Source organism: Spinacia oleracea, chromosome 2, assembly GCF_020520425.1.
Source record: "Spinacia oleracea cultivar Varoflay chromosome 2, BTI_SOV_V1, whole genome shotgun sequence".
Classification (NCBI taxonomy): domain Eukaryota; kingdom Viridiplantae; phylum Streptophyta; class Magnoliopsida; order Caryophyllales; family Amaranthaceae; genus Spinacia; species Spinacia oleracea.
This window is the reverse complement of record NC_079488.1, coordinates 25,907,435-25,918,689: the sequence shown is the minus strand read 5'-3', so window position 1 is coordinate 25,918,689 and position 11,255 is coordinate 25,907,435. Positions and strand designations below refer to the sequence as shown.

Genomic DNA, 11,255 nt, shown 5'->3' with positions numbered 1-11,255 from the left:
TCTTGCTCATGGATTTCTTACCATTGATTGCCGGAGTGTGTGCTCCCACATCATCAAGATCTATCCCGAATGTTTCGGGAATGGTAATGATGTCATCAAAGGAGTCACCTAACACCAAAGAGCTCTCATGCAACTTCTTCTTCTTGACTTTCCTATCAATCTTAACATCCCACTTAGAAACACAAGATTCGTTAGAAGAATTAGCATAAGAGTAATGGTGCTCAACACAAGCAATAGTGTCAATTTTCATGCAACTTCTCATTTTAGAACAACATTGATCATCAATAGCAAGCTTGAAACTAGCCTTGGCGTCTCCCGCCTTCAATGTGATAAGACCACCTTGAACATCAATGAAAGCACCCGCCGTAGCCAAGAATGGCCTCCCTAAGATGATAGGGGTATGCGCGTCCTCATCGATGTCCAAGACGATGAAGTCAACAAGGAAAGTCAACTTCCCTATCACAAGGGGAACATCATCAACCCTACCCAAGGGGAACATAACCGAGCGGTCGGCTAATTTCAAAGACATAGGGGTAGGGGTGAGATTGCCAACACTTAGTTTCTCATAAATTTTGTACGGCAAAATACTTAAGCTCGTCCCCAAATCACATAGAGCGTTGTCAAATTTTAGCTCTTGGATGCTACAAGGAATCGAGAAGCTCCCGGGGTCCTTGAGCTTTGGGGGGAACGGGCTCAAAATCAAGGCACTACAATGCTCCGTTAGGTGCACGATTTCATTGGTGCCACAAGTCCTTTTGCCGCTCAAAATGTCTCTCATGAACCGAGAATAATGCGGCATTTGCTTAAGCGCCTTGGTGAAAGACAATGACACATATAGCTTACTAATTGTTTCCCAAAACTTATGAAATTGATCATCTAGCTTTTTTCCATATCAAAATCACCTTCACGAGAAGGGCCATAATCCACATAAGACACATTATGCACCAAAGGACAAGCATTAGGGAAATGACCATAGTCTTGACAATTATCACAAAAGGATGTGCCCGGAGGCATAATGTCATAGGAACTCACCTTGCTCTTCCCCTTAGTGAGAAGAGAAGCCGAAGGCGGTGGAATTGTTGATGGCGATGGTGGTTGACTTGGTGTGCTCTCTAGCTTTTCCAATCTCGAGCTAAGCTTCTCAATGATCCGTGCTTGCTCAATAGCATATACCGACCCTTTACCATCATCACTCCTACCCTTGCTATCATAGTTCCTTGTACCAACATGCCAAGCTTGGTAATTTTGAACTACATCCTCAATTATCTCTTCTATTTGATCTTCGGTCTTGTTCATTATGGGACCACCCTCTCCCGCATCTAGACTCGTCTTGGAGGTCGGGCTCAACCCCAAATAGAAGGTTTTGAGTAGCAACCACTTAGGAATCCCATGGTGAGGGAATTCCCTTTGGTATTCTTTGAATCGGTCCCAAGCTTAAAAAAGCGATTCATCCCGCTTTTGCTCAAATGATAGAATTTTGTGGCGATATTCCGCCGTCTTGCCATGAGAGTAGAACTTGCTCAAAAATGCGCTTGTCACTTCATTCCAAGTTCGAAGTGAATTTGGCTTGACCTCCTTGTCAAGCCAATCGCTAGCTCGTCCTAGGAGAGAGAAATGGAATAGAGTCAACCGCACATAGTCCGAAGTCACACCATTGTGTTTGATTGTATCACAATAGTGTTCAAATTGTTTTAGGTGCTCGTGTGGTGACTCGTTGCTCTTCCCGCAAAAAGGATGGCTTTGAACCAAGTTAATCAAAGCGGGTTTGATTTCAAAGTTATTAGCATTGGTTGTGGGAGCTTGGATTCCACATGTTGCCTCAAATGCTCCCGGTATACCCAAATTTTTGACCGGGAGCGCCATGGTTTCAAAGGTTTCCTCACTCTCTGCTCGTTCCACGCCTACACTCAAGGACTAAAATCGGTTGTAGCTTGACGAGCGAGTTCGGACGCGCCTTAATCTCCTTAACGTCCTCTCCAACTCAAGGTCAAGAGGGTGGAGAGACCTTTGACGTGATCGACCTCTATCAAGCATACAAACTCAAAGAACACGTGAGTATTGCAAAGGGAAAAGAAAGAAAACAAGAATGCAATGTTTTTGTATTTTTCTAAAGGTAAACTAGTCTCTACAAAACTCAATAACAACGACCGCTCCCCGGCAATGGCGCTATTTTGATAAGGCGATTTTCGTGTCGTTATACGAATACCTTCTAATCAAACAAAATTTATAAACTCCTAACTAACCGGCTATATTGACTATAGCGGCAAGCATAGGGATCGTCCCAAGAGAATGAATATGTTTGGCTTTTCAATCTAATGTGTTCAAAAGCTAGTTCGGATGGAAAATGAGTTTGTGAATTAATCTAATGAAAGCAAGAAAAGCACGAAATACAAACAAGTAAAGAAATTCTAGAGATTTCGGGAATTGGCAATGGAAATTGAATTAAGGGAAGAACAAGGTCAAAACACAATGATTATGCAAAGATTGACTTGATGCATTGTAACACCCTAATAATTCCTTGCTTTTATAAAACCATTTTCCAACTTAAAATAAAGGAATTACTAAAGCATTACCGCCACTGTGATAACGGTTAAGGCTATTACCAGAATTACGCAGCAGAATTAAATGTCAACTAACTTTTAAAAACATAATTAATGAAATATTGAGGCCTCCTACAATTTGGAACCATAATGGCCCAAAACCCAAAGTATAAATAATTCAAACATTTCAAACATAATTAAAATAAAGTTAAATAGTTTCAAAGTACGAAAACATGCAACTCTCTCGATCATCTCAAGCCACATGATTTCCGATCTACCAACCTGCTATTTTATTCTACTCCCCATCAATGCAAGTGCAAATGATAGATCATCATAGGGTCATTAAGGCAAAGGCCATGACCAGAACACACAAAGCACGTAGTCAGAAAAAGCTGAGTACATACAAGCATAGAGTGAATGAAACTAAAACATGCATCACCCACTAAGTACTAATCAACATGCAAAAGCCATGTAATAATTAACAACCAATCATGAATACAAGACTCGACACTTGACTCGACTCTTGACTCACAATTTAATTAGAATAAGGTTCGAACGGGCCAAAAGAAAGTCCACAAAGGGAAAAGGTGATGGGAGCCAACCATACACCAAATAATAAATAATAAAATCGGGCCATACCGAGTGTCGGGCCATACCGAGTGTCGGGCCATACCGAGTGTCGGGCCATACCGACGGAATTCCTGCACATAATATAAATGAAACAACGTCTTGTATCATTAGCAGGAGTACGAGCTTTCCGGCAAGACTCCCCCCATTGTTCATACTCAAGGTATATACGTTCCAAGAGTTTTGAAGCTTGTTCTGGTTGCACTTTACGTTTATTAATATTTTATTAAAGGTGAACTCAAGACTCAACAATGTACATTCATTCAATTAATAAACACAACCAAAACAATCTTATTTTAATTGCTTTAGGACTTGTGATCAACCAAACAGACACTTGTGATATTACTACCATGTTCCTCCTCACCAAAGTGAGACTCCACATCATGCACATTAACATGAGGGTTGTGCCCTTGCACGACAAATCCTAATTCATTTCATACATAACATTCCCAACTGAACCCTACATGTGCGGTGGCTTACGTGAGCTAACCCTTCACATGTGGTAAAATAAATAGTACAACGAAGTACGAATAATTGGCTCAAAGTATGCTAGACATCCCGTACAATAGCATACAAATAAATAATCCATCCCTTGCATGTGAAATAAACCATACATGCATAAATATTGAACAACATGATTGACAATGAAATCCATACTCATAATAATTTCAACATGCTTGTTCAATCAACAAATCAATAATTCCAACAATAATAATTCACATGATCGTCCACCAAATCAAATATGAATTCACCAAGTTTACGTAATATGATTCACATCAATAAATAATCACGTAATGTCCCTTGACAAATAATGTGGTCGCCCTAGACTTGTACGTACCTTGAATACCTAAGCGTAGAGGCCACTTTGCAATAACGAGCACTCAACTAGAAATCACCTCCTATCATCAAAATAATGAAACTTAAATTATTTCCATGTTCATTAAATTTCCAGCAACTTTATAAAAATTAAAACCTCCTTTAAACTTTAGAATTTAATCGTTTTTCAATAATAAAATCGTCTCAATTTGCAAAATCAATCCCTAGTACAAAAACATACTTTTTCCGTCTTAAAAATCAATAAAAATCAACACTTTAAACCTTTATTCAAATCTAAAAATATAATTGATTATCATAATTAAAATTATCATCTAATTATGCTAATCAATTGACTCATTAGGTCTAGGTTAAAACCCTAACTTGAAGATCCCAATAAAACTAGTTTATTATCATAAAAATCAAGGAAAATTTGGTAATATTAATCCAACCTTTGACCGATTTTCTTTTATTAAGCCCACCTACGACATATTTTTTAATAATCCCACCTTTATTACCCAACAACTTTTATTGGGCCCAACAGGTCATAAAACTGTTGTAAGCGGCATTATTTCTCTACATGGCAGTACTCTCTCTCGATATATTCAGTCATCATCATCAATTCATCACCATCTCGTTGACTTTTTCACCGATTACCGGCCACTTAAGCCCAATAAAAGTCGTCGGGTAGTAAAGGTGGGATTATTAAAAAATATGTCGTAGGTGGGATTAATAAAAGAAAATCGGCCAAAGGTTGGATTAATATTACCAAATTTTCCAAAAATCAATGCTTTATTTAATAAACAAATCTGACAATTCCTCCTTTAATAATTAAAACCAACCTAATGAATCACAACACACAAATCCTCAAACCACGGTATTCATAACCGGTTCTCAGCATTTTAATTACTCAAAACAATATTAATATAATAATTTTAAATACGGAATTTAAATAGAATAGGTAAGGAAGAAGAGAATTATACCAATCCGGCCTATAGCACGGAACAACCACGAATATAATGTGAATGGGCGAAAAGAATTGAACAACGAACGAACAACACACACACACGACCGTGTGTGTGCGCGCAGCAGCGAGGGGACGAGGCAACAGGGGCGCGCACTGCGACGAGGGGACGAGGGCAGCAGGGGCGCGCGCTGTGCGCGAGGAGAGAGCGAGAGTGTGGGCGCTGTGCGCGAGGGAAGGCGAGTAAAGCAGGGGCGCGCTGTGCGCGAGGGAGAGAGGAAGAGAGGGAGCGTGCGAGCGAAGGGCGTGAGGCCGAGCAGCACGAGCGCACGAGCACTGCTGTGCGGGTGTACGGTGTGTCGAGCAAAGAGAGGAGAGGTGTGAGGTGCAAGAAATCAAAAAGGGGCTTTATGAAATTTTAGGGGTTCATTTAATGATGGGGGAGTCTATTTATAGGCTCCCTAATCCCTTGATGGGCTAGGCTTAGGATATTTGAGTTGGGCTTAGGAGTTAAATGAATTGGGCTTGCTTAGGATTTAAATTAAACTGTTTGGATTGGGCTCGTTTAATAAAACGAATTGGACTTTTTATTTAAAACCCGAAGCTTAAAAAAAAATCATTTGCAACTCATTTAATTTCCCGACTCAAGAATTAAATTCGTTTCGTAATTAATTAAAATAATAAATATTCTAATTAATTAAAATACATTAAATAAAATACAATTAAATATTATTTAAATGTTAATAAATCGTAAAATGCTTTATAAATATAATAAAATATACTTATAAATATTATAAAAATACGAGGTATTACAGTCTACCCTCCTTAAAAGAAGTTTCGTCCCGAAACTTGGGTTCGGAAATCAAAATTCAACTCAAAACTTGAGACTTTCTGAGACTTTCAATACGTTCATTTACAAAAATTTTAAGTTGTTGTACTCTTCACATGATTAAACAGGACAATAATAAGTGCAAATTCAATAGAAAGCACTAAATTGAGCATAAAATAGGGGAAAACAAGGTAAAAAGCGCGAAATTCTACCGCACTCTACCCCCCTTAAAAGACACGAGTTACGACCCCGTAACTCAACTAACCTCAGGAAAAAGCTCGGGATTCATTTCGTCCTCCGCTTCCCAAGTGGCTTCCTCAGATTCTTGGTTAGACCACAACACTTTGACAATTTTCACATCTTTAGTACGCGTACTATGCACTTTGCTATCAAGGATTTTGACAGGTCTTTCCTCAAAGGTTAGACTTTGGTCTAATTCTATGGTCTCCGGTTGCAACACATGCAATTTATCCGGGATATATTTCCTTTACTGAGATATGTGGAACACATTATGCACTCTATGCAAGTCCATAGGCAAGGCTAGTCTATAAGCTACCTTTCCGATTCTTTCTAAGATCTCATATGGGCCTATGTACTTAGGGCTTAACTTCCCGTTCTTTCCAAATCTCATGACACCTTTCATTGGTGACACTTTGAGCAACACTTTATCACCTATGTTGAACTCTTCATCCCTACGTTTCAAGTCTACATAACTCTTTTGGCGATCCTGCGCCGCTTGAATCTTTGATTGGATGGTTCGGATTTGGTTCATGGTGTCCTCTATCATTTGAGGTCCCAACACTACGGTTTAACTAATATCGTTCCAACAAAGTGGACTTCTACACTTTCGTCCATACAAAGCCTCAAATGGTGCCATTCCAATGCTAGCATGATAGCTATTGTTATAGGAAAACTCAATCAGATCTAGGCTATCTTCCCAACTTCCTTGGAAATCAATGACGCATGCCCGAAGCATGTCTTGCAGGGTTTGGATAGTCCTTTCAGTTTGTCCATCCGTGGCTGGGTGGAAGGCTGTATTCATTTTCAATGTCGTACCAAAGCTCTTCTGCACACTTTTCCAGAAATTCGAAAGAAACCTTGAATCCCTATCTGATACGATATCCTTAGGAACTCCATGTAACCTCACAACATTCTTAATGTAGGCTTTAGCAAGTTGTTCCATTTTCCAGGTTTCCTTCATTGGTATAAATACTGCTGACTTAGTCAATCTATCTACCACAACCCAAATTGTATCATTCCCAGTTTTTGACTTAGGTAAACAAGTGACGAAGTCCATAGAAATACAGTCCCATTTCCAGCTTGGAATCTCTAAAGGTTGGACCTTCCCTTGAGGTCTCCTATGCTCAATTTTAACCTTCTGACAGGTCAGACATCTAGCCACAAATTCAGCCACTTTGTTCTTCATCCTTGGCCACCAATAGACCTTTTTCAAGTCCTTATACAACTTGTCACCAACTGGGTGCACAGAATATGGCGTATTATTCCCTTCTTTCATCAATCTCTCTTTCAGTTCTCCACACTTTTGAGGCACGCACCACCTGCCTTTGTACCTCAAACTTCCATCATCATGGATTCGGAATTCTAACTCCTTCCCTTGCGAAATCTTTTCCTTGATTCGCTCTAACTTCACATCACCAGCTTGATTCTCCCTAATCTCATCAAATATTGACGGCTGGATGGTTAAGGCATTCATCATTCCCTCAAGGTTTTCACCACTCACTATTTCAAGGTTCAAACGCTGCATGTCCTTACACAGCTCGTTAGCAACTACTAACGCATTAACACTATGACTTGATTTCCTACTCAAGGCATCCGCAACTACATTGGCTTTTCCTTCATGGTACTGGATATCCAAATCATAGTCCTTAATCAGCTCCAACCACCTTCGTTGGCGCATATTCAAATCCTTCTGTGTGAAGATGTATTTTAAACTTTTGTGATCCGTAAATATCCTACACTTCACACCATACAGATAATGTCTCCATATTTTCAATGCAAATACTATAGCCTCTAGCTCTAAATCATGGGTAGGGTAATTGGATTCATATGGCTTCAATTTCCTTGACGCATACGCAATAACCTTCTCGTTCTGCATCAATACACACCCTAAACCATTCTTAGAGGCATCACTATACACATCGTATGCACCACTCTCATCTGGTAAGGTTAATACTGGCGCGGTTGTCAATCGCGTCTTTAATGCTTGGAATGCTTCCTCACACTGGTCACTCCATTCAAACTTGGTTTCCTTCTTCATCAAGGTAGTCATGGGCTTGGCTATCCTAGAGAAGTCTTGCACAAAGCGTCTATAGTAGCCAGCTAATCCCAGAAAACTACGAATGTCAGTCACACTCTTGGGTGTAGGCCATTCACTAACAGCTTTGATCTTAGCAGGGTCAATTGCCACTCCTTCTTTTGACACAAAATGTCCCAAAAATGCAACTCTTTCCAACCAAAACTCACACTTTGAGAACTTGGCATACAACTGGTTATCTCTCATGGTACTCAACACCGATCTCAAGTGTTCCGCGTGATCTTCTTCACTCTTTAAATACACTAGGATGTCATCTATGAAAACCACTACAAACTTGTCCAAATAGGCATGGAATACACGGTTCATTAAGTCCAAAAATATTGCAGGGGCATTGGTTAACCCAAAAGGCATAACAGTGAACTCATAATGTCCGTATCTAGTCCTGAAGGCGGTCTTTGGTATGTTATGGTCAGCGATTCTCAATTGATGATAACCCGAACGCAAATCGATCTTTGAGAAGATTCCTGCTCCTTTTAGTTGGTCAAATAGGTCTTCTATCCTAGGTAATGGATACTTGTTCTTGATTGTGACCTTATTGAGCTCCCTGTAGTCTATACAGAGCCTCATACTTCCATCCTTTTTCTTCACAAACAACACTGGTGCTCCCCAAGGCGATGCACTTGGCCTGATATAACCTTTCTCCAATTGGCCTTTTAACTCATTCATTTCTGCTGGAGCCATTCGATAAGGTGCTTTTGAAATAGGGGCGGTTCCAGGCACTAAATCTATGGTAAAGTCAATAGGTCGATTGGGAGGCATTCCCGGGATCTCTTCTGGAAATACATCAAGGAATTCGTGGACTACTGCAATATCCTCAGGCTGATCCTTGATCACATGCTCTAGGTTCCTCACATTACATAAGAAGGCTGGGTTCCCTTTATTGACTAGCTTCACGAGTTCCATTGCCGTGATGATTCCTATGTTCTTAGGCTTACCAAAACGACGATATGACACTACTTTGCCTATGCTAGACCTCAAGTGAACCTTCTGCTTCTCACAATCTATTTTGGCTTTGAACTTGGCCAACCAATCCATCCCTAGAATTACATCTAGCTCTCCTAACTCAAATTCGATTAGGTTAGACAAGAATACGGTCTTGGCTATGGTCAAAGGCACATCTCTATGGATTTTGGTACACTTCACTATACTACCAGTAGGTATGGCTATAGGTACTTCAATTGTTTCAGGCTCTTTCAATCCTAGTTTCCCCAAAGCATCTACTGATATAAAAGAATAAGTCGCACCAGAATCAAATAGAACTTTAACTGAAACGGAATTAATAGAAAAAGTACCCGCTATGACGTCAGAGGAAGTCTCCGCTTCTTGCCTAGATATTGAAGGAAATATGCCCTTCACCCAAGGTGCATTAAGTCTAATACCAAGGTTCAGATTAATTGCGAACAATTAATTCAGTGAGATCAAGTGATCGGAACAGCTAGCTGGAGCAATGCTTCCGATCAATGAGTTCTAATGGATATTGAACTCACAACTTACTCTTGACTGAACCTACAAGGTCACACCAATGACACGTAACAGATCACCGGATTAAATGAATCGAAAATTCATTTAATAGCTTTTCGGGATTTAAGTTGGAAACGTATTATACGATACGACCTTGCATCGGAATCGTATATCGTATCGCGAATATTCGTAAGCTAGGCGAAACGAATAAATCGTATCGTACGACGGTGATTCGTCATATACGAAACGATAAATAAATATATCGGAAATATATTTTATCGCGAATACAAGGAGCGGCCCACGAGCCGAGTGCACGAAGCATTCGAGGCCCATGGGCGCGCGCATAGGCGAGCAAGCAAAGCAACGCAGCAGCAGCGAGGCCCTTGTGGCGCGGAGCTGTGCGCGTGCATGCGGGCCGAAACCACGACACAGCAGCAGTGCGGCCCACGGCCCACTGGCTGTGCGTGTCCGTGTGTTTTGGCTTGCGGGCTTGCTAGCCGGCCTTGCCTCTTGGCTTGGTCGGTTAGTAAGGTTAGTTACAACCTAATTTCCAACTTAGTACAATCACAATTCAGATTACACCCAACCCTAGGAGAAAACAGAGAACCCTAATTCTCTTTGTGCCTCCATAGTGTGTTCATCCCAAAAGCAAATCTCTTGATCAATTGTCTAAGCTACGATAATCAAGACGGATCTGATCGTGTCGGTGAACCAAGTAGAGGAACGACAAGTGGAGTTGTTTGTTCGTGTTCGTTGACAGATTATTGTGGAAAACACGCTTCGAATGTAAGTTTGCTTAATCTGTGCTTTATACATGTTTCCTGGCTTTGGGGATTGTTCCGCACATGTTATTATGTTTAACTGTATTCCCCTACAGTGGTATCATCAGCCTTATGTATTCAAAGCATGAATTAGCATGATTATTATTGTTTCTGCATTGTCGAAATATTTGGAATTTTTGTTGATTTTTCGGAATTTTTTCGAATTATGGGATTAATTGCGAAATTGGCAGTTCCGAAATCAAAAATATTCTCTTTTTCGATTTTTAAAACCCTAATCTGATGGAAAACGATTATCTAAGATCAACTCATGGGAATAGAATTGCGAAAACAGGCCTCGAAGTATCGTTTTTTGGGCGTTTTTGTTAATTTTTCATTAAAAATTAAAAGTGTCGGACAGTAATTCAATTAAAAGGTCGACCTAAACTACTCGGTTGTTGCTGGGTAAATGCTTGATCTATGATAAAAATTTCAGATTTTTCCGATAAGTTAAACCCTAATTCTGCCTTTCCCCAATTCGTAAAATTTGCAACCCTAATTGAATTTTAATTAATGTTGGTTTAATAATTCGGTTAATTGGGGAAGGGGGTATAATTTCATGGGTCAGTGGCTAATTTTAAAAATTATTGGATTAAAATTTTGAATGATTTCGTTAATTTTAATCGCACTTAAACCAAATTATTAATAATCTGAAATTTAATTGTTTATGAACGATATAAAGTTTCGGATTTTATTAATTAAAAGTTCAAACTTTAAAGTTGATTCGATCGTTCTTGAAAGTTTGAATATTGTCAGCCCTTGATTTATTAATTTTACGAAATTGGATTGTCGTTAAAGTTTATTAAATCGTTAAAAATCGTTGTTTTTCGAAAATTAAATCGTAACCTTTTTTGAAAAATAAAATTAA

The 11,255-nt window shown here is 39.6% G+C and overlaps 1 non-coding gene across 1 annotated transcript; it reads left to right on the top strand.

The window, feature by feature from the left end:
• Window positions 1-1,384: 1,384 nt before the first annotated feature.
• On the top strand, window positions 1,385-1,487 carry LOC130468290 (small nucleolar RNA R71). The gene has a single exon (XR_008928694.1). It is a non-coding gene; the product is annotated as a small nucleolar RNA R71 (small nucleolar RNA).
• Window positions 1,488-11,255: the final 9,768 nt, after the last annotated feature.